The 22,521-nt window shown below is 42.0% G+C and overlaps 1 protein-coding gene across 1 annotated transcript in view; it reads left to right on the top strand.

The window, feature by feature from the left end:
- The first annotated feature begins 7,694 nt into the window (after nucleotides 1-7,694).
- Nucleotides 7,695-22,521, top strand: part of NIM1K (NIM1 serine/threonine protein kinase) — a 58,938-nt gene continuing 44,111 nt past the window's right edge. The window contains exon 1 of the mRNA XM_081053404.1: nucleotides 7,695-7,883. The gene's annotated coding sequence lies outside the window, so the exon portion shown is untranslated. The remainder of the gene's footprint in view (nucleotides 7,884-22,521) is intronic.

Raw genomic sequence — 22,521 nt, 5'->3', positions numbered from 1 at the left:
TGTTCTTCCCACTTGACTCCTACTAAGGTTTTTAGCTAGGTCTATAGTGTGACAGCTGGGCAGTCGAGTGCCAGACATCGGTCATCACAGGAAGCTAAGTGCACCAGAGAATTATGGGAGAGCCTCTTCTATCTCCCCTACTTCACTGTTCCAACAGCAGTTCTTCAGTTCTCTGACTACTTAGTTAGCGCAGACTCCACAAGTTATGATTGGTACCACAAGACTGTCCCTATTTGAGACACCAGTCAAAAATGGGACCCCCAGATACCTGCATTTCTGCCTGGCCAACTGCAAATTAGGGGTTTTCACCCCCTCCCCCTCAAGTTCAATAATTCACTAGAACGATTCAACCCAGGAAAACACTATGAATACAGTTTTATTATAAAGGAGACAAACCAGAAACAGCAAATGGAAGAGATGTGTAAGGCAAGGGGGTGTGGGAAGGGCAGGAGGTGGGCAGAGCTCCCATACACTCTCCTGGCCCTTCACTCTCCCAGCACACGGATGTGTTCACCAATCTGGAAGCTCCCTTAACCTTGTTCACTGAAGTTTTATTACTTGGACATGACTGATAAATCCCTGGCCATTGATTTTTGAGCTCACTCTGCTGCCCCGCCCTCCCTGGAGATCGTGGGGTGGGGCTGATAGTTCTTACCCTCTAATAATGTAGTTGGCTCCTCTGGCAATCTAGGCCAAGTCACCTCTGAGCATAAACTCAGGTTTGGGCAAAAGGGATTTGTTATGAATAATAAAAGACATATCACTCAGGAAATTCCAAGGGTTTTAGGAGGTCAGTGGCAGGAACAAGGGACCAAGACCAAATACTAATTATACCACAATTACCATCTGAGATTCAAAGGAAAACTAAACTGAACCCTCATATCAATGTATTTAAAACCTAGAAACCTTTTGAATATGTACAAAACCAGAAGGCTCTTACAGTTTCATTAATAAAAAGGCTGCCATCCTCACACTACTGAAACAAATATTTTCATGGCAATGGAAATGCTTCTGCTTCTACCACATTCAATTTAGAAATAAAGAAGGGTCCATGAAGATCTAGACGGATTACCCACTTTATACTTTGAATAAGCCAACAAGTGACAGAGGTCTCAATGTAAAGTCACCACAAAACCACGTGGATTTCAATGCACATCTTCAGTTCAGGGTTGATTGTCCTAAACACATGATCCAACGGTCACTTAGGTGGTCAGGTGGAAACTGCTGTATAACTGTGTCATGCAAAATACAAGGAAATGCTGGCCCTTCAAAGTTGAGCGTGATTCTGTCGGAGCAAAGCTAATCGCTTTGAGCTTAATACTGACTTCTATGTTAGTGGCATCAGGAGAGAGAACCTGGGCCAAATGTTTCTCGTGTGTAATGTGCTGAGCTGTGCTAGAGCTCTTACAGAACTTGTCATAAAGGATTCAAGTAAGCAGTAAGAATTAAAACTCAAATCCTTACCACCACCATTTATTGGGGTGGCCTATTTATTAGCTTGTGGCCTAGATGTATATTGCTTTAAAATGAAAAATGCAAAGGCTGTCATTATTATACTTGCATTCTGAACTTACAGGGTATCTTAAAACTACTCCATGTTCTAGAAATGTTACTTTATTAATTCTGTTGACATGGAAAGTAGGAAGGCAGCCTGTGAATTCAATATTTTTCTCTCCCTGCCTTTCCTCCAACCTAATGTGACACATACTTAATCAAAGGAAGCAAAGCCTTGATATTTGTACCAAAATGTAGCCTACGAAAGAAAAATGTCATTGTAACATAATAGCATCACTTATGAATCACTTATTATATGTCAAGCACTTTACATTTAGTCCTCTCAATGACCTCATGAGGTAAATATTATTATAAGTGGAGGAAATGAAGAGGAAGAGATGAGAAACAGCTGGTAAAGAGTGGAGCCAGTATTTGAAACGAGGTAGCTTGACTCTACAGACTGTGCTATTGATCACAGACATACAGTCCTCTCTGTATGAGATCTCCGTGGTTGATTGACAGCATTTGATTGCACAGCATGTTAGCTAAAACACCAATTTTCTTTCTGGAATCCACATCAGCTGTTAATGGGACTGGGCATGAAGGGACCAGGACATCAGAAAGGTTGGCAAGATACATAGAGCAAATTTTGATACCTCCTTGCCATTTCCTTTCCCTGAGACTACACCGTCTAGGCAGTGCTTCTCCAACTTTCGTGTGCATCGGAGTCTCGTGCAAATACACACCGAGCTGCTGACTCAGTTTGGTCTGGGTTAGGTCCCGAGAAATTGCATTGCTAACAAGTTCCCAAGTAATACTGTTAGTCCTGAAACCACACTTGGATAAAAACTGACATAAGGCACGTCAGGGAAGCACAGATGACTAGCCAGTGACATGAGCCTTTCTGACAGTCTCTTTTTTGTTAAAATATCTTTTTTGTGGGGGCCAGTTAGCTCAGCTGGTTAGAGCACGATGCTGGTAGCACCAAGGTTGCCGGTTCAATCCCCCCATGGATCACTGTGAGCTGCACCCTCCTTAAAAACAAAAACAAAATAAAATAAAAATATCTTATTTGTTACCTATTGTTCGTGTTTACCAGTCATATAATGCACTGGACTAAGGCAACTGTCTTGGGTTTTTTAAAGCAAGAACATTCTACCTATTTGCAGTAACTAATTACTTTTATGTTTGTGAAATGAAAATGCCACAGAGACCAGAAATGTTAGAGAACAATAAGAAATTAAAATCCAGAAAATCAGAATCATTGACTAGGAATACTTTACTTACTTAGTTATACTTGAGACACAAAATGTTAGCTAATATCTGCTGAAAGTAATTGTCAGTATACGTATGACTTCGCCTCAGAGAACAGCTAATCATTAACTGTGGCTTTGGAGCCTGGTAGACTGCCTGGATTGGAGCAGTAAATATGTCCTGTGAAATAACAATTATCTATTAGATAGCGTTAGGAAATACTGTGGAAGGAGTAATGCAGAACCCTAGTCCAATTGAAATGGTGGTTATTAAAGACTAAAGAGTAAAATCAAGCAAAGGTAATGATTCAAATTTGATATTGATAACTTTTCATGAGATAATTTTGCTTCAAATATATCAGTTTGCTCAGAGCCTCCAGCTGTTCTTCACTGTCCAATTGTAAACGGACACGCGCCAATTATAAAAAATATTACACTAGTTGCTATACATGGCTACGTGGTCAAGAAAAGTTTGGAGTACAGATACTGCTAGAGCGAGAATCTCAGGAATTCATTTTCTAATAATAATTACTTTTATAAGATTACAATTTGTATTTTTCTTTTTCCCCCTCTATTGTATTTTACCTTTAGGAAGAAAGTTCAGTTTTGAACATTAATGACAAAATGATGAAGCAAGAAAATCTAAAGGGAATTAAAGTACCCAGGTTATCAATAGAATTTAATCTGACTAGCAGAAGGAGAGATAGTGCCCCTTCAGCTACTGAAATTCGCAACTTTCTTTATCATTTTGTTATTGTTAAATTACATCTACTCAAATAAAAGACTCACATATTTTAGAAAAATAAGAAAGTAAAAACCACTCCAAGACTTACATAATGCAGGATCTCAGCTCCCGTTCCCCACACAAGAACGAAGGATATGGTGAGGCCAAAAAGGAACAGCAACGGAGCCATGGATAGGGGACTCATACCACTATATTCTCACCGGTGGCTGGGTTGGAGATACAGGAAGCAGGCTCCACATGATGCGCAATCCGCCATCCACTTTTCTGCCAAACCACCAACCACCCCACTTGCTGGCTGCAATCTGCGCATGCTAGGATAGCCACAACAGTTATATTAGTGGCTATTGGCTAACTGATTACAGCTGATGGCCATCTGATCACAGCTGATGGCCATCTATCTACTACTCGAGCCAGCACCTTTCCACATGAGGCCAAGAGCCTGGAAACTACTCTCTGGGACTCCGTCCCTACAACACATTAATCATAAATACTATTGTTAACATTGAGAGAGAGAGAGAGATAAGAAACATTTCAAAACAGGATTGCCATGCTAGTTTTAATTTCATTTAATTATGTTTGTATTTAATAGAAATGAGGGAAGTAGAACTGATAAACCTCAGATAAATGTTTCTCTACCACAAGAATTATTAGTTCCTTAAAGGTTCCTATAAAGTTAGGGGAAAAATTTAATAAATGCTAATTGTAAGTGACTCAATTTTAAACTATCAGTTGACCCCTGCTGTGAAAAAAACGAAATGGCATTCTCATATTTCCACGTCTTGATGTGTCGAGGTTTATGAAGTCAGCGTACAGGCGATTAATTATAGAACAAGAGAGAATTAGTGACATAGAAGACAGATCTAAAGAAATTACGCATAATGTAAAAGAAGGTAAACAGAAGATAAAAATCTGGAAAACATCAGAAAAGACATGATATAGAAAGAGAAGGTACAACATACATCATGTCCAATAGGAATTCCTGAAACAACGATAAGACAATAGATAGGGGTCATATTAAAAGAGATATTGTGTGAGAATTTTTCTGAATTGTTGAAAGTCATGAATTCTCAGAGTCAGGTAGAACACAGATCCTAAACAGGATAAATAAAACAAAATTTCCTGGAACAGGATATGACTTTGCGAGTTGCAGTTCCAACTCTACAGCACCACGCAGTCTTAGAAAACGTTATGTTATGCCTCCTCTCCCAAGATTTGTCAAATATCCCTACCAGAGGGAAGAAGGAAGGAGAGTGGGGCTAGGGCAACCCCATTAATAGCCCAGACTCACATTCAGTAGGATGTAATGTACCGGGTAAGTCAATGACCAGAAAATGTGAGCAGACTATGCCCCAGAACAGCAGCAAATGTTCAGGGATCCCTCAGAACAGGCAATAAAAATAATAGCTCCCAATTATTAAGCACTTAACAGAGGAGGTTCTGGCCTTCTTTGGACCCCAGCTACTTAGAGGTTGTGATGAAAGGAGTATACTGTAACATGTTTTCAGTGGGGATCCTCCTGCCAACCATCCCCGTCCATGGACTCCAGATTAGGAAAACCTAGTTTTACAATTTGCCAGAAGCTTTATCTCATTCATTCTCATAACATAACAACACCCAGATTACAGAGGAAGACACTGAGGATAGAAGATGCTTGAAAGCATAGTGTCACACAGCTAGTAAGTAGGAGTCCAGGTGTAGCTTTATGACTCAAAAGTGTAAATTTCAGTTTTTGTGAATGTTTCTCAAAGCATAGAACAAGTACCTCCTGCATTGGAATCACCCACTGTTGTTCCTAAAAATGTATTTGACTTCTTTCCTGCCAACGCAAGGGAGCAGGGTTTAGAAAACTAAATTTTAATGAGCTCCTCAATAACCATGAAACTATACTGTCTTTATAGATTTGACAGTTTCATTAATTCTTTTGGAAAATAATCTTTTTCTGACATTAAAGTATTTTTCTCTGACACATACACCCATTGTAGAAAATGCAAAAAATACTGGAAAGTATTAAGATTATATAAATCACCTGTGATTCCACCAGGTAAGGAAAACCATTTCTAATGTCTGGTGTATTTCCTTTCAGTCATAGATATCACAAATATGTATTGTTTTGTTCGGTAACTTTTGCTTTCACTTAGTATGTTGAAAACATTTCCCTATACTATTTGAAACAAAAAATTTTAACCTCTGTGTACTGTTATATGGTAACCTGTTGTTCAATGGCCCTTCCTAGGAGAAAAACAATTTTTTCAAGTGAAGGGAATGGAATGTGAAATTAGTTGGATATGGATGGGGGTCCCAAGACTTCGAAAGGGAAGGGACAACATGAAGGAAAGTTTCTGATCTGACAAGTAGCAGGCCCTAACAACATGGCTGCAAGAGAGATGGGGGTGCAGGGCACTTGTGGAATGGAATCTGGCCAATGGACTTCAGAAGTGGTTTCTGAGGCTGAGTTTTAAGTTTTATTTTCCTGTGATAGTCTTCAGTAACCTTTTCCATCCCTAGAACCTAGCATCAGCTTTGCTCCATGGTGCTCTATGAGGGCCTATTAGAGAGTCTATGTCAGGTTGGGTGTTTGAGGCTCTTGGTTTCTAGGTAGTTTCCGTATGAAATCCTATCCTGTTGTATTGCCATGTTATAGACTTCAAAGAGTATTTTATATTATATTTTTTAAGTATGCAAAGTTTTATCCAGTATTTTATTGCTTTAGAGAGAAAACAGACTGATGGTATGCACGATGAAAGATTACCTTTTTTGTATTTAAATCCTCTTGTCTTTTGAGGAGAGCGCCTCCCTTTAAAGACAAACCTTTCTCACAGAGAACCTTTATCTACAAAAGTAGACGACCACTCTCATAAACCAAGCAAGCAATCATTCCAGGTTCTCTTGGTTTCTTGCCACTTTCAATGGCCAATCCATGGAGCTGTCCAAGGTTTTACTTCTTGCCTTTCCTGTTCCTGGCCCCTTTAGTCATCATACAAAGAGGCAGCAGAGGGTGGTAAAGAGGAAAACCGATTGTGGAATCAGACTGATTGGGTTTGAATTCCAGCCCCAGCACTGGACTGCTGTGTGACCTTGAGCAAGTCAACTAACCTTTCTGGTCCTCAATTTCTTAATCTGTCAAAATGGGGATGGGAATAAGAGTACCTAATTTATAAGATTATTTTGAGTATTTAATCAGCTACTCTGTGTAAAAGTACTTACAACAGTGCCTGGAAAAGAGGAGGGAAAAGAATCTTTGGGTTCCCTAATTTCTACTATAAAAGGATATTAAATTTAGGTTATTTTTCTCCTCAGCACTTTTGCTTTTGTAAATATTGCCCTGGCGATCATGAATACAGGGTCCAGCAGCATGAGGAGGTGGAAAGCGTGCTCACTGAGCTGTGACTTAGGGCACCTAGTCTTGGCTTTGCCATTAATCAGCTGTGTGACCCTTGCTAACTGACTTCTCTGACCTCAGTTTCCTCCGCTGTAAAATGAAGGACTTGAACTTCAATAAATAAGCTCTATGCTTTAGTTTAGTATTCTGTGAATTGCATTCCCGGCTCTACACTCAATCCAATGACTTGGCTTCCTTGTTTGTAAACTGGAAAAATATTTGGCACTTATAACTGTGGCCGAGGGTCACAGCTGAGGAGCAAGCAAGTTAGGGAATCACTGCCTAAGTGGCACCAAATGAACCTGGCCTAATGTATGTGAGGAACCGAGCAGAGGGTGGCATTAGCATCTCTCTCTGCAGAGCCTAGGCGCTGCTAGACTCACCCGAAGGAGCTGTCACAATGATTTGCTGGAAACCCCTGTCCTGTTGGGAGAATTACTGGATCGCGTAGTCTCCCAAGGACACGGAAATCTGATCAAGAGGCTGGAATGGCTCAATTGGAAGCGTGAGTTGACGGGAGCTGTGTCAACCCTCTTTCTGCTGTGTCTCCGCTTCCAATTCGTGCTCCAGGAGGGGTCCTCTCTGTGGCAGGGCCAAATCCCCCTCCTGGAGTATGTGCGAAGGGTGTCCCCGGGCCGCGCCTCCCCCTCCCTACTGCCGCTCTCCCCTGGCTGCCATAGAAACCCGCCTACTAGGTCTAGGCCCGCGTCTTGTTGCCCGACCGCCCCACCCCGTCCCCCCCTCCCCGAGCCAACCCCCAGCTCCGGATTGGTCCTTCGGGAAACGCTGGGGGACGCCTCGGTCCCCGCTGTGGAGCCCCAGTCCGCCAGAGGGCGGGGTTTGCCGCCGCAGCTGTTGGCCAGGTCCGCCGCCCCTGGCCGCTCCGGGAGCCTCCCGGCTCGGACGCCCCGCGACACCCTCGCACCGGCTGCGCCCGCGGCCGCTCCAGCGCCCGACATCCGAGAGCCTGGCGGGGCGCCACGCAGTGGCCGGAGCCGGGCTCGCCAGGAAGGTGAGTGAGGGCCGCGGGGCTGGGAGCCAGCACCCCTACCCCACCCGCGCTTTCCTCCACCAGGCTGCAGACCTGGGTGGCTGGGGAGGGGCGCCTTTCCTCCCCGCGACCCCAGGGGCAAAGGAGATACACTCCCAGCGGGGGTTGGCTGAGTTGGGGTCAAGAAGAGGTTCGCTGCTCCTCGGGGGCGTCCCTGTCCCAGGCCCTTCGGCGCGTCGGACGAGAGGGCGTTGGAGCCGGTGTGCACGCGAGTGTGGCCGGTTCCTGTGTAACGCGTGGCGCCCAGGGGTACGCGGTGTCTCCCCGCGTCTGGGTCTGTGCGGGCACCCGTGTCTGTGTGCGCGCCACCGAGAGCCGAGGGGGGCAGCCTGGAGTCTCGCCCGGTGCTCACCTGGTGCGCGGGACCGGAGGCCCCGAGGCTCCTGTCCAAATCCGCCGAGTATGTAAGGGGCCGAGGACCTGCGGGACCCGGGCTGGCCGTGGAGGGAGCCGACAGCGAAGGACTGTGGCCCAGGGGACGAAACCTTCACACCACGACGCTCCCTAAAGAAAGGTGCTTTTTTGGAAAGACTGTACAAGTAAGGAAGAACCTCGTCTCCTCTTTCTGGATGCCCCTTCAGGAATATTAGGAGCTCCAGGACTTGGCTACCAGGAGAGGATCGCAATAAGATCTTTAAAATGCCGTTTCTGATCAGCTTTTGTGTGCCTGACACAACTCTGGGCAGATAAAGAGGTCAAGACAACAGATGAAGGTGCTCTTAGCCCTAATAGGGGCTGCGAACATTCAGCCATCTGCACTTTTTTTCTTCCTTTCCTCTTTCCCTTCCTTCTTCCCTACCTCGCCCCAGCCCCGCCACCTCCCGCTCCACCCCCACCCCATTTTCGTCCTCCAGAGTTTAGTAGACAAGAGGGCTCTCTGTTAGACCCACCCTCCCCCAACCCTATTCCTCATCCTGGTTCAAAATGAGAGCGAAGGAACCACATTCTAAGCTCTTACCCCGTGCAATTCAGACAAGTTTGGAAATTAAGTCGCGTTTGCATTCGAGGTTGCAGGAATCCAAAAGGGAAACAAACAAAACCAGACCGAAAAATCTATTCCAAGTTAAGTCAATATTTCAAAGGGGAATCTAAAACGAGTGCTTGTTTAAGGCAATATGGTGGGTTTTTTAAAAATATGTATCACTCAAGCTTGCATCATCAGTATTCAATGTGATTCACAGAAGTGCTTCAAAAGATGGGTTCTGTTAGTGTTGCAAAGCACTAATTTTGGTTGCCATGGTAACTGAAGAAGTCTCCCTGCACTGTTGAGAGGCAGCCTGGCTGGAACCAGGAGCTGTTCTTGAGATCTCCTCATGTCCCCTCATGTCACCATGGTAATAATAATTGAACTTATAAAATATTGTTTCATTTCCTTAAAGTACTAAAAGTCCAAAGCATGTTGTGCTTTTTTGTCGTTGTTTTTAATTTTATTTTTTCAGTTTGCAACTTGTAAAATAGATCCTCCCTTTCAGACAACTGAAAGTAAACACTGTGCTCCAGCCAACCAGTCCTGCTGGCCCAGCTCGCTTCCCACAGTTCACTGCACTAACAGGAGAGGAGGGAGGAGGGTGTTTGATGGGAAAGGGATCCTGGCCTGGCACCAGATCTCCCTCCCCATTTAGCATTTAAATTTGGAATCTTAATTAGCTCTCTAATTAGGAGATGGAGGAATGTGGGTGGGGGGTCCCAGAAAGAGGCTAATGGGGAAAAAGCTAAGTCCAGCTCTCCATGCACTACTGTTTTGTGTGCTGTTGAATTTGCCTAGTAAAGCCCTCATGGGTTTATTTTTGGCTTGACCACTGTTAAGTGGTAAGACTGGAAAAACCTTCAGAGAGGCCTCCTTCTGTGTTAGGAAAAATGTGGATTGGATTTTTAGTTTGAGGTATGTGCTTTTTTCTAATAACTAAGTGCATTTGAAATAAAGGCAGGCTTGTATGAAATCTAAATTTTCCAGTAATAACTACAGATAGGCCATAGAGCCCTCAATGCTCTTGGTTTAACCTGAGGTTTTCAGTTAAAATGGATACATTTGGGAGAAAGCAGTGGTACCATTCAGATACTTTAATTAGCAAATGTTGGTGCCTTTAAAGAATCATAATTATTTACACATCCACAATCTCTGAGCAATGAATCCTAGGAATCAATTTTATACATTGATAACATATGATTGGAAACTTTGAAAGCCCTTAGACTTACAGTTTTAAAAGAAGATATTTTGTCTTAGTAGGTTAAAATTTTCAATCAACTATATAGTTGTTCCATTTTGAGAAACTTAACAATTAAAATATTGTGAAATCCAACTTCATTCTTTGAATCTCATTACAGTATTTCTTTAGGGACTAAAGAGCCTTAATTTATTGGCTGATTTTCTTTCAGTTGTTGAAAGATGAACTATAAAATTAGTCTCATTCTATAATTGTCATTTCCTATTGTCATTCTAGAAAAAAGTTCTCTAGAATTGCAGTTATGAATTTCAAGAGAAGAACAATCCAAATTACTTATGAACACAATAGTGTACAATTTGAATTAAGCAGATCATAGTTCTTAAATTATTTTCTCTCAAGAACTTCAAAGATAGCTCAACCATTATTTTACAACATACCAGGGATTATTAGCCAGTTTTATAGATGGGCAAGCTGCGTTCAAAAGACTCCAGTCATTTCAGCTAACCACTTGGAAAATTAAGAGACAAAAATACAAATGTATCAGCCAAGACTTGGAGACTATGGAGGTGAGAAGAGAGACAGTTTGGGGATGGCAAGAAGAATTTAAGATTAGAGAGAAAAATAAAGCTGTGGGGGCGGGGGAGAATCTTAAACTAGAAGAAAACTCACAGATTAAGGGAAAGAGTAAAAGAGAAATAGGCCAGTATAAAGAGAGTTGCACAGGGAAAAAAAGAAAAAGAAAAAGAAAAGAAAGAAAGAAACCCAAGTTGGAGAACAGGAAGCTAAAAACAACTCTCCTCTTCATCTTCCATGAAGAACAGAGAACTTGATGCTTTTCCAAAAAGCCCTGGTATCCCATTTAGCAAAATCCTCTGACTTGGGAGGCCTGAGTGGCAGACCGAAATGCACTCTGCCTCACTACCTCTCCTCGCAGTGGTGTGAGCTGTGGCAGCTTTCCATCTCCGTTCTGCCAAACGAGCTGCTCATTAGGCCTCCTGCTACCCAGTCCTCGAGCCTCCAAGGCTTTCTACTTCTCTATTTATTGGGACCATTTAATTGGGATAATTTGTAGACATACTTGATTATGTAATTGCTTTTCTTTTCTTTAAATGGGAAGTTTTTACTTTTAAAAAGTTGCTTAAATTGTTATCAAAATAATGCATTCATCCAATTTTATGAATTAGAGCATATTAAAAGATTCTATCAAAAATGACAGGTCCTCTCCTTGGATCCAATCACTCTCTGCTCTCAGCTGTTGTATTACTTACTACCTTGTTTCCAAATAACTTGTTTATATGGCTGGTCATTGATTTGTCAATTTTAGACAGAATCTATGTACTTTCTCTTAATATTATAGGGGAGGATATAGCTCTCTTATTCCACGCCCTCCAATTTCCTCCCTTTATTTTTTTCCCCCCTCACTTTATTTCTGCAACATTGCTGGTGGAAGAAAATCAGTCAGTGTACCATCAGTATAACCCTTTATTTGAACGTGCCGGGCATAAGAAAGCTCCTAGGAGCATCTGACTTGGGGCTAAATGTTTCTTAGGACTTAGCCAGAAGAGCTAAAATTCAGCTAGTTCCAGAAACAGTTGGTCAAGGATGGCTCCTTGACCCACAGTTGGGAGAGGGAGGAATTGTTCTTGCACATTAGTAGCTACTGTTTGGGTAATTTGGATTTTTATACAGGTGAATAAGGAAAAGGAGTCAAGGGCTAAAGTGAGGGGGAAGAGTTGCAGGGGACAAGAGCTTGCACACATCTCACTGGAAAATTCTGTCCTATAGCGCCTCTCACAAGTGATATCATAATTTTCATAAATCAATATTGAGTTTGCATTATGACTGTGTAATTATTGTTCACTGCAGAGCCAGGTTGTGAACTATGATTGTATTTCTTTTTCTGTACAACATTTTTGGAAAAAATAATTATTTTTTAATTTGTTTAATTTCTAGGAACCTATTGCTATTTCTTCCTAAATATTCTAGCAGCTCTGTAAAACACCTCTACTTGGTATTTTCCCCACAATAAAATGCATGAGACAATCATTAGTTCCTTTCTCCACCCCACCCCAATGCTCCAAAATGGAGCCTTCAGTTCCCGCGTCTGTTCTGTTCTAGCCAGAACAGAACCAGTTCTGTTCTAGCCCTGACACACACACTGGCATTCTGAGATTTCCCTTCACTTTCCTTCTGTGCTGATTCCCTGTTCTCCTTGTTCTCTTGTTTTCCTCTTTGTTGGTTTATGCCTTCATGTTATGGAGCATCCGCTTTGGTCATTTCTTAAGAAAAGGTTATGGGAAGTAGTTTTGAGACCTTGCATGTCTGAAAATGTCTTTATTTTACTCTCACACTTAATTGATGGTTTGGCTGGGTATAGGATTCTAGGCTGGAAATTAATCTCTGCAAATTTCTAAAGTCACTGGTTCATTGTTTTTAGCTTCCAGTGTTGCTGAAATTTCCATGCCTTTTTGATTCTTGATTCTTGGCATGAAATCTATTTTTTCTCTCTGGAACCTTGTAGGATTCTCTCATTGTTTGATGAAATTTCACCAGGTATGGATTAACTTTCTATGGATTACATTCATCTGCCTACTGGGCCCTAGAAACTTGTACCCTGCACCTCTGGAGAATTAATGCTATAGACATACATGGGAAATTATTCCATTTTATTGGTTTCCTTTCCTTGTCACCTGTTGATTATTGTTGACTGCATCAACTCAGGACTTTTAGCTTTGAATAATTTGGTGGCTGCCCTTTGTTGGCCTACTTTGATCTCTCCAATCTCCTTTTGGAGATCTGACCCAATTTGGCCGTTCCACAATACCTGACAAGACATGTGTGGTCAGAAACAGACACTTAGAAACGTTTTCAGGGTTTTGGAAATTCGTGCCTCTTGAGAGTACTGCATGTAACATTGAGACAAATTTGTGTTAGTGGGTTTATGTTCTATTATGTTGCATGTGCTAGAAAATTCACTACCTCCCTGAAAAGCAGAGATGTGGTTGAGAGGAGTGTGGGCGGGGTGGCTAGCTTTAGATGGAGAGATTTGGAAGGTGATTTAGGTGAAGAGGTGTCTTGCCTAAATAGGCTTCCTTAGGAGTCACTCTTTCTGTATAGCATATCACATCCAGCTGAGCACCATTCTGTGGTTTGGTGACTACTGTCTGTCAAGGAGAGTAAAAAAGATTTACCAGGGTGGCCGGATGGCTCAATTGGTTAGAGCGCGAGCTCTGAACAATGGGGTTGCCGGTTCGATTCCCACATGGGCCAGTGAGCTGTGCCCTCCACTAGATTGAAGGACAACGACTTAGAGCTGATGGGCCCTAGAGAAACACACTGTTCCCCAATATTACCCAATAAAATTAAAGGAAAAAAATTTTTTTTTAAATTTACCAAAGCTCTAAAACAATTGAGTTTGGTTACTATCAACAGAACACAGGATGCAACATTTTTAAAGGTCACTACATAGTGAGGGTAACTAAGTAACCTCCAGGCTTAAGCCTGTTTGTCTCATTGCTGGACTATTCAGTGAGGGTTGCAAATTGGTGACTTAAACCTTCTTGTTCAATGCTGGATTGCGGGGTGAATATTGCCTGTCAGAACAGAGACAAAGATTCAAATATAGACTATTAGGTCCATTCTTGGCTAATATAATACACTCTGATCATATTTAATCATGAAGATTACTTTTGAAGCCTTTTAAACTTTTCTGCACTTCAAATTTAGACAAATATCCCTCGGACATAATCATCAGCACCAATTCTTGAGCTCCTGTAAAAGGCACTGAGGTACGGATTTCCCCACCCTTTATATTGCCTCAAATTCAATAGAACATTAAAAAAAAACCCACATTTCACTTTCCATGACCTACATTTTCTTATCTCAGTACTTGCTTAATCACAGAGGCAAATTCCTTCAGGCCTCATCCCCTTCAGGAAGTCTGAACATTCACAATATCCCAGGTCTTCTCTGGGTTCCCCCGCCTCTGTGCATATCTCTAGCCCTGTGCTTTGTTATATTTAAATGATCTTTTTATGTAGCTACTTTGCCCCACTAGTTGATGGTTTAGTCATATCTACAGAGCTCTTGGGGAGCACCTTGGACTAGGGTTTCCAGGCTGAAATTCCCGCCTGTTCTCAGGAATTTTCTTCGCTTTCCCGTTCCCGAATCCTGGGAAAAGTTGGTCGGGAAACCGGGAAAATCAGCTCCTCGAACCCAGTAATACCCACAATGGGAAATAAACGTACTACTCACAATGTATCTCTTAAGACATTTTTCCTATTTATCGTTAGGGTTTCCGGGTGGGAATTCCACCCATTCTCAGGAATTTTTTTTTGCTTTTCCGCCCCCGAATCCCAAGAAAAGTTGGTTGGGAAATCTGGAAAATCGGCTCCTTGAACAAAGCTGGTTGGTAGTATCGGCCATCATTTTGGGAAAATGATTCACCGTGGAGAACAGAAAACAGTTTATATCTCGGGATTCAGGAAAGGGAAAGCAAAAAAAATTCCTGAGAACGGGCAGGAATTCCCACCTGGAAACCCTACTTCAGACCATTGACATAACATACAGACACTTAAAAATAATGCTTGCTGAACTGGACATTTCATCTTGACGTAGGAGGAGTATTGTGTAGTGGAGTGAAAGGGTAGCAACCTCACACTGTTTAGAGTGGGAGTGAGGGCAAGAAAGTAGGGAAGAATGATCTCTTTCATCCTTCTCCTTTCTAGCTATATCTGTTCAGCGGAGACTGCCTGTGACACACACAGCTCTGCTCAAGCTAGGGGAAGCAGCAGCATCTATGGTGTGTGAAGCACAGGCTCTGAGGTCAGACAGGCCTGCACTGGTAATCAAACTGAGTTTACTGCCTGTTCAACTTTGGACAAGTTACCCAGTCCTTCTGAAATTTAGTTTCTTCATCTGAAAAATGAGGGTAATTGCACACACTGTTTGGGGCTGTTGTAAGGATGAAAGAAAATATATATAAAGTTATTGGAACAAAATAATGATAGCTATTCTAAGTTAAGAATGCTTTTGGCTACAAGAAATAAAAGAACCTTTCTACTTAGCTAAAAGAAATTAGTTTTCTTGCAGAAGAAGAGGTCTCAATAGGTATATTTGTCACTTCAGGATGCCAAAACAACGTATCCTAGATTGGGAGGCTTAAACAACAGAAATACATTTTCTTATAGTTCTGGAGGCTGGAAGGCTGACATCTGGGTGCTAGCATGATTGCTTCTGAAAAGAGCTCTCTTTCTGACTTGTAGATGGCCACCTTTTTCCTGTGTCCGAGAGACACACCTTCGTGACCCACCTTCGTGACTTAAGCTAATCTAAACCCCATTACACCCCAAAGGCCCCATCTCCAAATACCATCACATTGAGGGGTAGGGCTTCAACATAGGAATTTCAGGGGGACACAATTCATGCATAGTAATAGGCAATTGATAGCTTTGTTTTAGCTGCCATCAGAGACCTAGTTTATTCCTAGCTTTCTGCTCTGCCATCCTTTTGCGCTCATATTTGTCACTTCATGGTCTTTAGGTGGCTATTACTATGTTTCCCCGAAAATAAGACCAGGTCTTATATTAATTTTTGCTCCAAAAGATGCATTAGGGCTTATGTTCAGGGGACATCATCCTGAAAAATCATGCTAGGGCTTATTTTCCGGTAGGTCTTATTTTCGGGGAAACATGGTATACCTCCAGAAAAGTTCCATACAGGAAGAAAAGGGAAAGGAGCCATGCTTGTTGCAACTATTCCATTTTATCAGGAAGCACAAGTTATTAGAAACCCCTTCTTAAGGTTTCATTGTCCAGAACCGTGTCTCCTGCCCAGCCCTAGCTGTGAGGGAGAAAGAGAAGTTGGAATTTCCAGCCTCTATAACAGAATATGGCAAGGAAGGGAGAAGAGAGTTAGTAAACATGTTGAGTGAGCCATCCTACAATGTCTGCCACACTGTCACTTATTGATAGGGTGACAGTATGCCCCAGTGTGTCAGGGACAGCCCTCTTTTACCCCTGTTGTCCCAGTACCCCTTTCGACTCTCAAAAGTAGAAATTTGAATGACAAATTCTGTATGTTCACCCTACTTATTGAGCACTTGCTACTTATTGTAGGCTCTTATGCAACAGTAGTTATTAACAAGGAAGGTAGAATACAACTGCGAGATAAATAACAAGCCCAGATTACATGTGTAAAAGCCTGTGTGGTACAGGCAGCTGTCGTGCTGGGTTTACCGGAGACAGAAATGAGGAGGGTGAGCTGGTTTGGATGGAGATGAAGTACAGGAGGGAGAGGTAACACCAAGCAATGAAAAAATAAATGGCTTGGGCACAGTCTGAAAGGTGGAAAAGTACACAGTTTATGTGCCAGGGACTTTTCTTTGAAAGACTAACAAACAAGTTTTAATGCTGCCTTTGTTTGAGAGATGAACACTTCAGAATATGCAGTACAATGAATGTTAAGGTATGATTTGGCCTAAGAACATTTTGAGTACTCGTGACACAAAATAAAAAGCCATTGATATTTATTTAGTCAAATGCATTTTTTTTTTTTTGCTATTACAAAACTTACCACAAAAATTTTGCATGTGAGAAGAACAATGATTTCCTAAATTATTCTCTTGTGGAACATGTAGTAGAGGGTGACTTTGAGCTGTTTAGTAATAAAGTTCTCCTTGATCAAGAGAAAATATTTGCACATTGTGAATTTTCTTTTGAGTTGATATCAAATAGAAATATTTACCTAGCTGTGCATTTTTGTCCTTAGCTTGGTTTCTAAATCCCCAACAATTTGTTTTAGATATTTGTTCATTCCGTCGGGCTGCCTGGTAGGCTGACCCAATGGAAAGAGACAAAGGACATATATTTGGTTCTAGTCTTGTCCCTGCCGCTAACTAGCAAGTGACTTTACCTCTCTGGATCTGTTTTTTGAATACAAAATGAAAGATTAAATAATCCTGGGGGCCTTTGCCCTTCTAAAAGTCCATGAGTGTGCTTGGGTGATCAAGGGAAATCATGAAATAGCCAATCTGCTTGCAGCCTCTGGTTGGCTGTTCAGGGATGTGTTAAGTAACGTTGCAGAGGAAAAGGGAGACGAGGCCATGAAGCACCTGAATGCCCAGCAAAATAACTTGCCATCCATTTCTGTCGGAGGGAAGGTGTTTCCTAAACAGTATGGAAGATCAGCCGGAGTAAACGGTGTGCGAGATGGGTGGGAGGGCAGAAAGACTGACTCCAAGTTCTGAGCTGTTTTATAGTGTTCAATGACCTAATGACATATCTAGCCCAAAGAGGAGAGTGGCAACGAGGCTGAGCTCACCTGTTCCTGGGTTTGTATCCTAAGATGCTCTAAAGGCACTTCTCAGGCCTAATAGTTTTGACACCACCTATTGTTGGTCGGTCTTCAACTCCACTCTTCCTACTCCCATTTTTGCTATTACCTCCCTTCTAAAGGATATCTCTGGTGTTTTGTAGCCTTATATCCCTATCACTTTTGTTTTTCAAAGAACTTAGAATCTAGATAATTTGTCTGATATATAGTAAGTGCTAAATTAAAGTAGATTTTAAAACATTTTCATTGTTATATCCATACATAGTAATTGGGAATACGAGGGTGTGGATGATCTTAGCCCTGGTCTCTAATGACACATCTTTGCTCTTGGTGATCTTTCCTTATTCTTTTATTGCTGCCCTTTTGAGTCTCAGCCTTCTCTGAGTGAATAGAGAGAAGAAAACATCAAGAAGGTGATATTTCAGTAGAGTCTTGAAGGCTGAATCAGACAAGGAGCAAGTGTGTTCCAGTTGAGGCTAGCTGGGTAGGTAAAGCTACCCAGGCAGGAAAGAATATTTTATGATTGGGAAGGTAAACTTTAGGAATAAATTGCATAATTGATTCAGATCTTAGAACTTTCCTTCAGAGCTGAATATTTAACTGTGAGTCTTTGAGGGGAAAGGGACTAGGGACGCCTTGCAACCCTATGTAAACACTAGTGTCCTAGAGGTGGGATTTAATTCACTGCTAATTAGTTTTGACTTTGGCTCCCTGGGGGACTTGTAAACATAAAGAAGGCAAGGAGAAGGGCAAAGGCAAGTGCATGGGTGTGTATATTTGCAGAACTGTTTTGGAGGAACTGAAAGTTCAAAGAAGGTCTTGAAAATAGAGCAGATTATTTCTTGTGCTTTAACATAAAGCAAATTCTGCTGGAGGCTACTAACATATCACACCCTAAAAATAAAATCAGAGAGGACTAGAGTCTTTTTTACTCTTAAGTGTGATCATTTTAATTTTGGTAGCTTTCCAAAGGGAAGCCATAATTGGATTGTTTTTATTTTCTGTGGGTTGGAGCAAAAGCTGGTCTATAAACATTCTGATGCTTACAATTCAAGTAACCTTCTTAGGAATGTCTACCCACATTTGAGGTGTGTGTCACTGGAAACCTTAGAATGTTGTACAAAAGCAATGGTGCATCTCATGAAACCCACAATGTTTTAGAAATTTTCCAGCCAGAGGTGCCCTGGTTAGGGGCTCTTGCAATAAGCCTGCCCTTGTTTCAAAATAGAACACTTTTTGTTGTTGTTATATTGTTAAATTTTTGCCTTTTTCTCCTTCATCATCATAGAACAGATGTTTGCAGTGAGGTGTGTGGTTTTTTTTCAGCCAGAGATGCATGTTTATGACAGAAATATCTAGTTCTGTGTCTTCTCAGATCCATACTATCTTAAAATATCTGTACAATTCTATTTATCTAGCATTTATGGACCCCTCCTGGGTACTGGGTGCTCAGAATCTTGAAATTAATAAAATCTGGACCTGCTCCCATAAAAACTCACATTCCAGTAGGTAGGACAAATATGTACAAATATGTAAAATATGTAAACCAAACCAATATGTACAAATATGTAAACTAAACACCAGACAGGATTGGAAGATGTTAAGAGAAAACACGATGTTCATGAGGGAAATACCAGAGTGAGAGCTGAACTCTGGTTGGAATATAAGAAAGAGAAGAGAAGAGGAGCAGGGATGGGATGGGACGGCCAGGAAGGGAAAGGAAGGGAAGGGAAGGGAATTTAAGTTAAATTTGAGTAATAAGTAGAATTTCAACCATTAAGTGATTGAAATAAGAAAAATGATGGAATTAACGTCTTGTAAAACAAGAAATTAAAATGATTTTTGTGCTCAGCAACAAAATAAACCTGTTTTAATTCATTTAATCATTCATCTAGTCCATAAGCACAATTGAGCACCCATGAGATGCCGCACTGTTTAGAGACAGAGGTGAGCAGAACATCGCCCTTGCCCTCAGTGTCCTGGTCGTCCGGACAGGTAGTCAGAGACGTGCACACCAACCACGATACCAGAGACACAGCAGCACAGAGAGGCACCAAATACTCAGAGCACCACAGACTTAAGGGAGTCAAGGAAGCCCTCGCAGAGGCATAGGGTGTTGAAGGTTCACTGGGCAATGGGTCAGGGGAAACAGTCCAGGGAGAGGGAATGTCATGTCCAAAGACACAGAAGCACGAAGCAGCATGGGATGTTATGGGACCTCAACTATTTGCTTTGATATGTCTCAAATATAGGCTTGTAGGGGAGGAAAGGTTGTCCTTCACCTCTCAGAGGCCCTGGCTGGGTCTGAAGATTAAACTCGCCAAGAAAGATTCATAGGAGAAAAGCATACAAATTTATTTAGTATAAATTTTATGTGATAGGGGAGCCATCATAAGGACATGAAGACCCAAATAAACAGAGACTTTTATGGTAGGTTTGATGAAGAGTGGATAGCTGTGGAGGCATGTGATAGGTCAGAGAGTATGAAATTAGTGTAATACACTGGGGGAAACTTAGCAAGGGCTGTTTGTTAGGATTCTTCTCTGTGTCTCTTTGTCTTTGGAGATAAGGATGCTTCTTTCCTCCAAATATGGGGAAACACCTCTCATCTGAGGGTTTTCTAACATGATTCTGGGAAGCAGGGTGAGGGGAGAAGAAAGTCAGAGTTACCCTCCTGCTTAAAGTATTCAATATACCAATGTGCTATAGTTTGGGGTAGCAAGTCTTAAACCCCATCAGGGTATATGGAGGGGGGCAAGTGAGAGCAGGGGAGATGAGAAATGAGGCTAGAAATAAAATCGAGACCCAGATCTTGAAAAGCTTTCTAAACCATTCAATAGAGATTGAATTTTATCCTATAGTCAATTTAATGAAGAATTTTAAGCAGGGCAGTAATATCTACACTTTAGAAAGATCCTGCAGGTGGTTTTCTGGAGAATAAAGTTGAGCTGGGCAAAACAGGAAGTAGGAAACCTGTCAGAAGGCTGTTTCAGCCAAGTAGGTACAGGGCGAGATTAAGACCATTAGAAACCATTACTCCTCATCAGTCCCCACATACAATTCATAATTTAGGCAAAGTTAACCATGAAATAAGTCTAGTCAAACCCAAGTTCTGCTTTTTCTTATAATGATTGTTTAAATGCATTTTAAGAAACCACATACTAAAGTATTTAAGACTTTTATTGCTTCCTCTCTTTGATGCCCTTAGTCTGCTGGTGCCCTAAAGCATGTGCTTTCTACCCGTTGTAGGATCCACCCCGGTTGGGATGATGGGTAATAGGATTGGGGTGGTATTGAAGTGGGAGGACCAACAGGACTGGATGAGGGCAAGAGAGAAGCCTGGGATGGCATGTGGATTTGTGTCTTGGCTGACAGGGTGGTGGTCGTGCACTGCCTTTGGGCATTATCGCTCATCATTGCTGACATGTGGTGAGAGGTCCCTCCCGGGCAGGCATGCGTCTAACGTCTATTCCTCCTGCCAAGTCGTGCATCCTTTGCACTTAGTCCGGGCTCCAACTGGTGTTTTAAGATGCCCTCAAGTGTGGGCCCCAAATAAATCCCTCACAGACTTTAAAATCCTCAGAACCAGATCTCAGCACAGTTCTGTCAGGAGGCTGCTGATACAACCTTAGCTCAGGGTGACAGGGCTCAGCAGGGGCCCCTATTCTTTCCCCCCACTCTTTTGTCCTCCCCTGGCAAAATGGCTCCTCCATGCTAAGGTAACCGAGTCCCCTCACTCAGTCTGCGACTGGGACTCAGTGACAAAAGGAAAAGGTGCAGCCTGATAGAAACAGGACTTTACCCCAAAGTCATGTGTAATTAACTCACTGCCAGCCCCCAAATCTGTCTGGGATCAAGGTTCCAGGCAGCAGCTAAGTATATTTCTGGGATTGTTCCTGAATATTCGGAAGCATCAAGGACACAGTTGGGAAGAGAATTTTCCCTATGATCTTGGGCCTAGCATTCATTACTGTTTTCTTCAGGATTCCCAAAGCCCTAACTTCAAGAGAAACAAACAGAAACAAATTTAGGGTGCCTACCAGAAATGTTGTCAAATAGAGCTTTAGTTCCCTCTCCATGTCCTTCCAGGTCCAGTGTAGGATACAGGTGCCCATAATGCCACTTATTTTCATCAGCAATACTTGAGTATCCACTTCTGCTTGGAAGTGTATTCTATAGTCAGTTGGTGACTGTGTCACCACGTCAACCACTTGACTTACATGGTGCCAGATTTTATTTTTTTCTAAGTCATCGTCTCTCTGGATTCAAAGCTTTGGAAAATCTCAGCTTTGGAGAGTTGGACTAGACCATCTCAGGTGGGTGAGTCAGTTTATTGTATCAGGGATGAGTCACTTTTACATACTTGACAATCAGAGATAGGCCACATCCCCCAGATATTGGCGGAGGGAAATGTCTATTTTTAGTTCTTAAGCCAAGAAAATCTCAGTTGTAATTACAAATAGTCAAAATAGGCATAACAACAAAAGCACACACAGAAGTATACCGGGTAACATGTTACAGAGCTCCTTGAATTCTCCATCTCCACACCAGTTTCATTTCCTTCCTCCCTGTTAATAGTTGGGTGCTCATGCATCCAGAACTTTCCTGCACTTTGCAGATATCTTTCCTTATATATGCATAGGTCTCTACTTAAATGAATAGTGATTACTAGTATAAAATGTGCCTATTTTATAGACCTCATGGTTGTTCCCCTACACACCCCTTGTCTTTATAATTATATTTATAAATTCAAACTAAAGTAGTAGGGGATGGGGGAGGGGCTGTGGGCTGAGAATCACAGCAGAAACCTTCTTGATGCATACTTTGAAATCTTTACGTGTTCAGTCTGTGATCTTTTTGCAGTTTTATGTATTTAAATAATTTCTAGTCTCTAGAGCTCAAGCTTTGCTCGTCAACTGCCCTGTGAGATGAGAGATCCTCATTATCTACTTTCACTTGCTTCCTTGGGGAAATTTTTTCCAGCCAAATGTATTGGGTCAATTAGTAAGCACCATGGAACAGTGCATAATTCTCAGAACTGGCCCCGAAAGCCTCCAGGCTCCCTGGAGGGCAACACTTAAACTGCCTCTCCAACATTGTGT

Source organism: Rhinolophus hipposideros (genome assembly GCF_964194185.1).
Source record: "Rhinolophus hipposideros genome assembly, chromosome: 7".
Classification (NCBI taxonomy): Eukaryota; Metazoa; Chordata; class Mammalia; order Chiroptera; family Rhinolophidae; genus Rhinolophus; species Rhinolophus hipposideros.
This window is presented reverse-complemented; position numbering and strand designations above follow the sequence as displayed.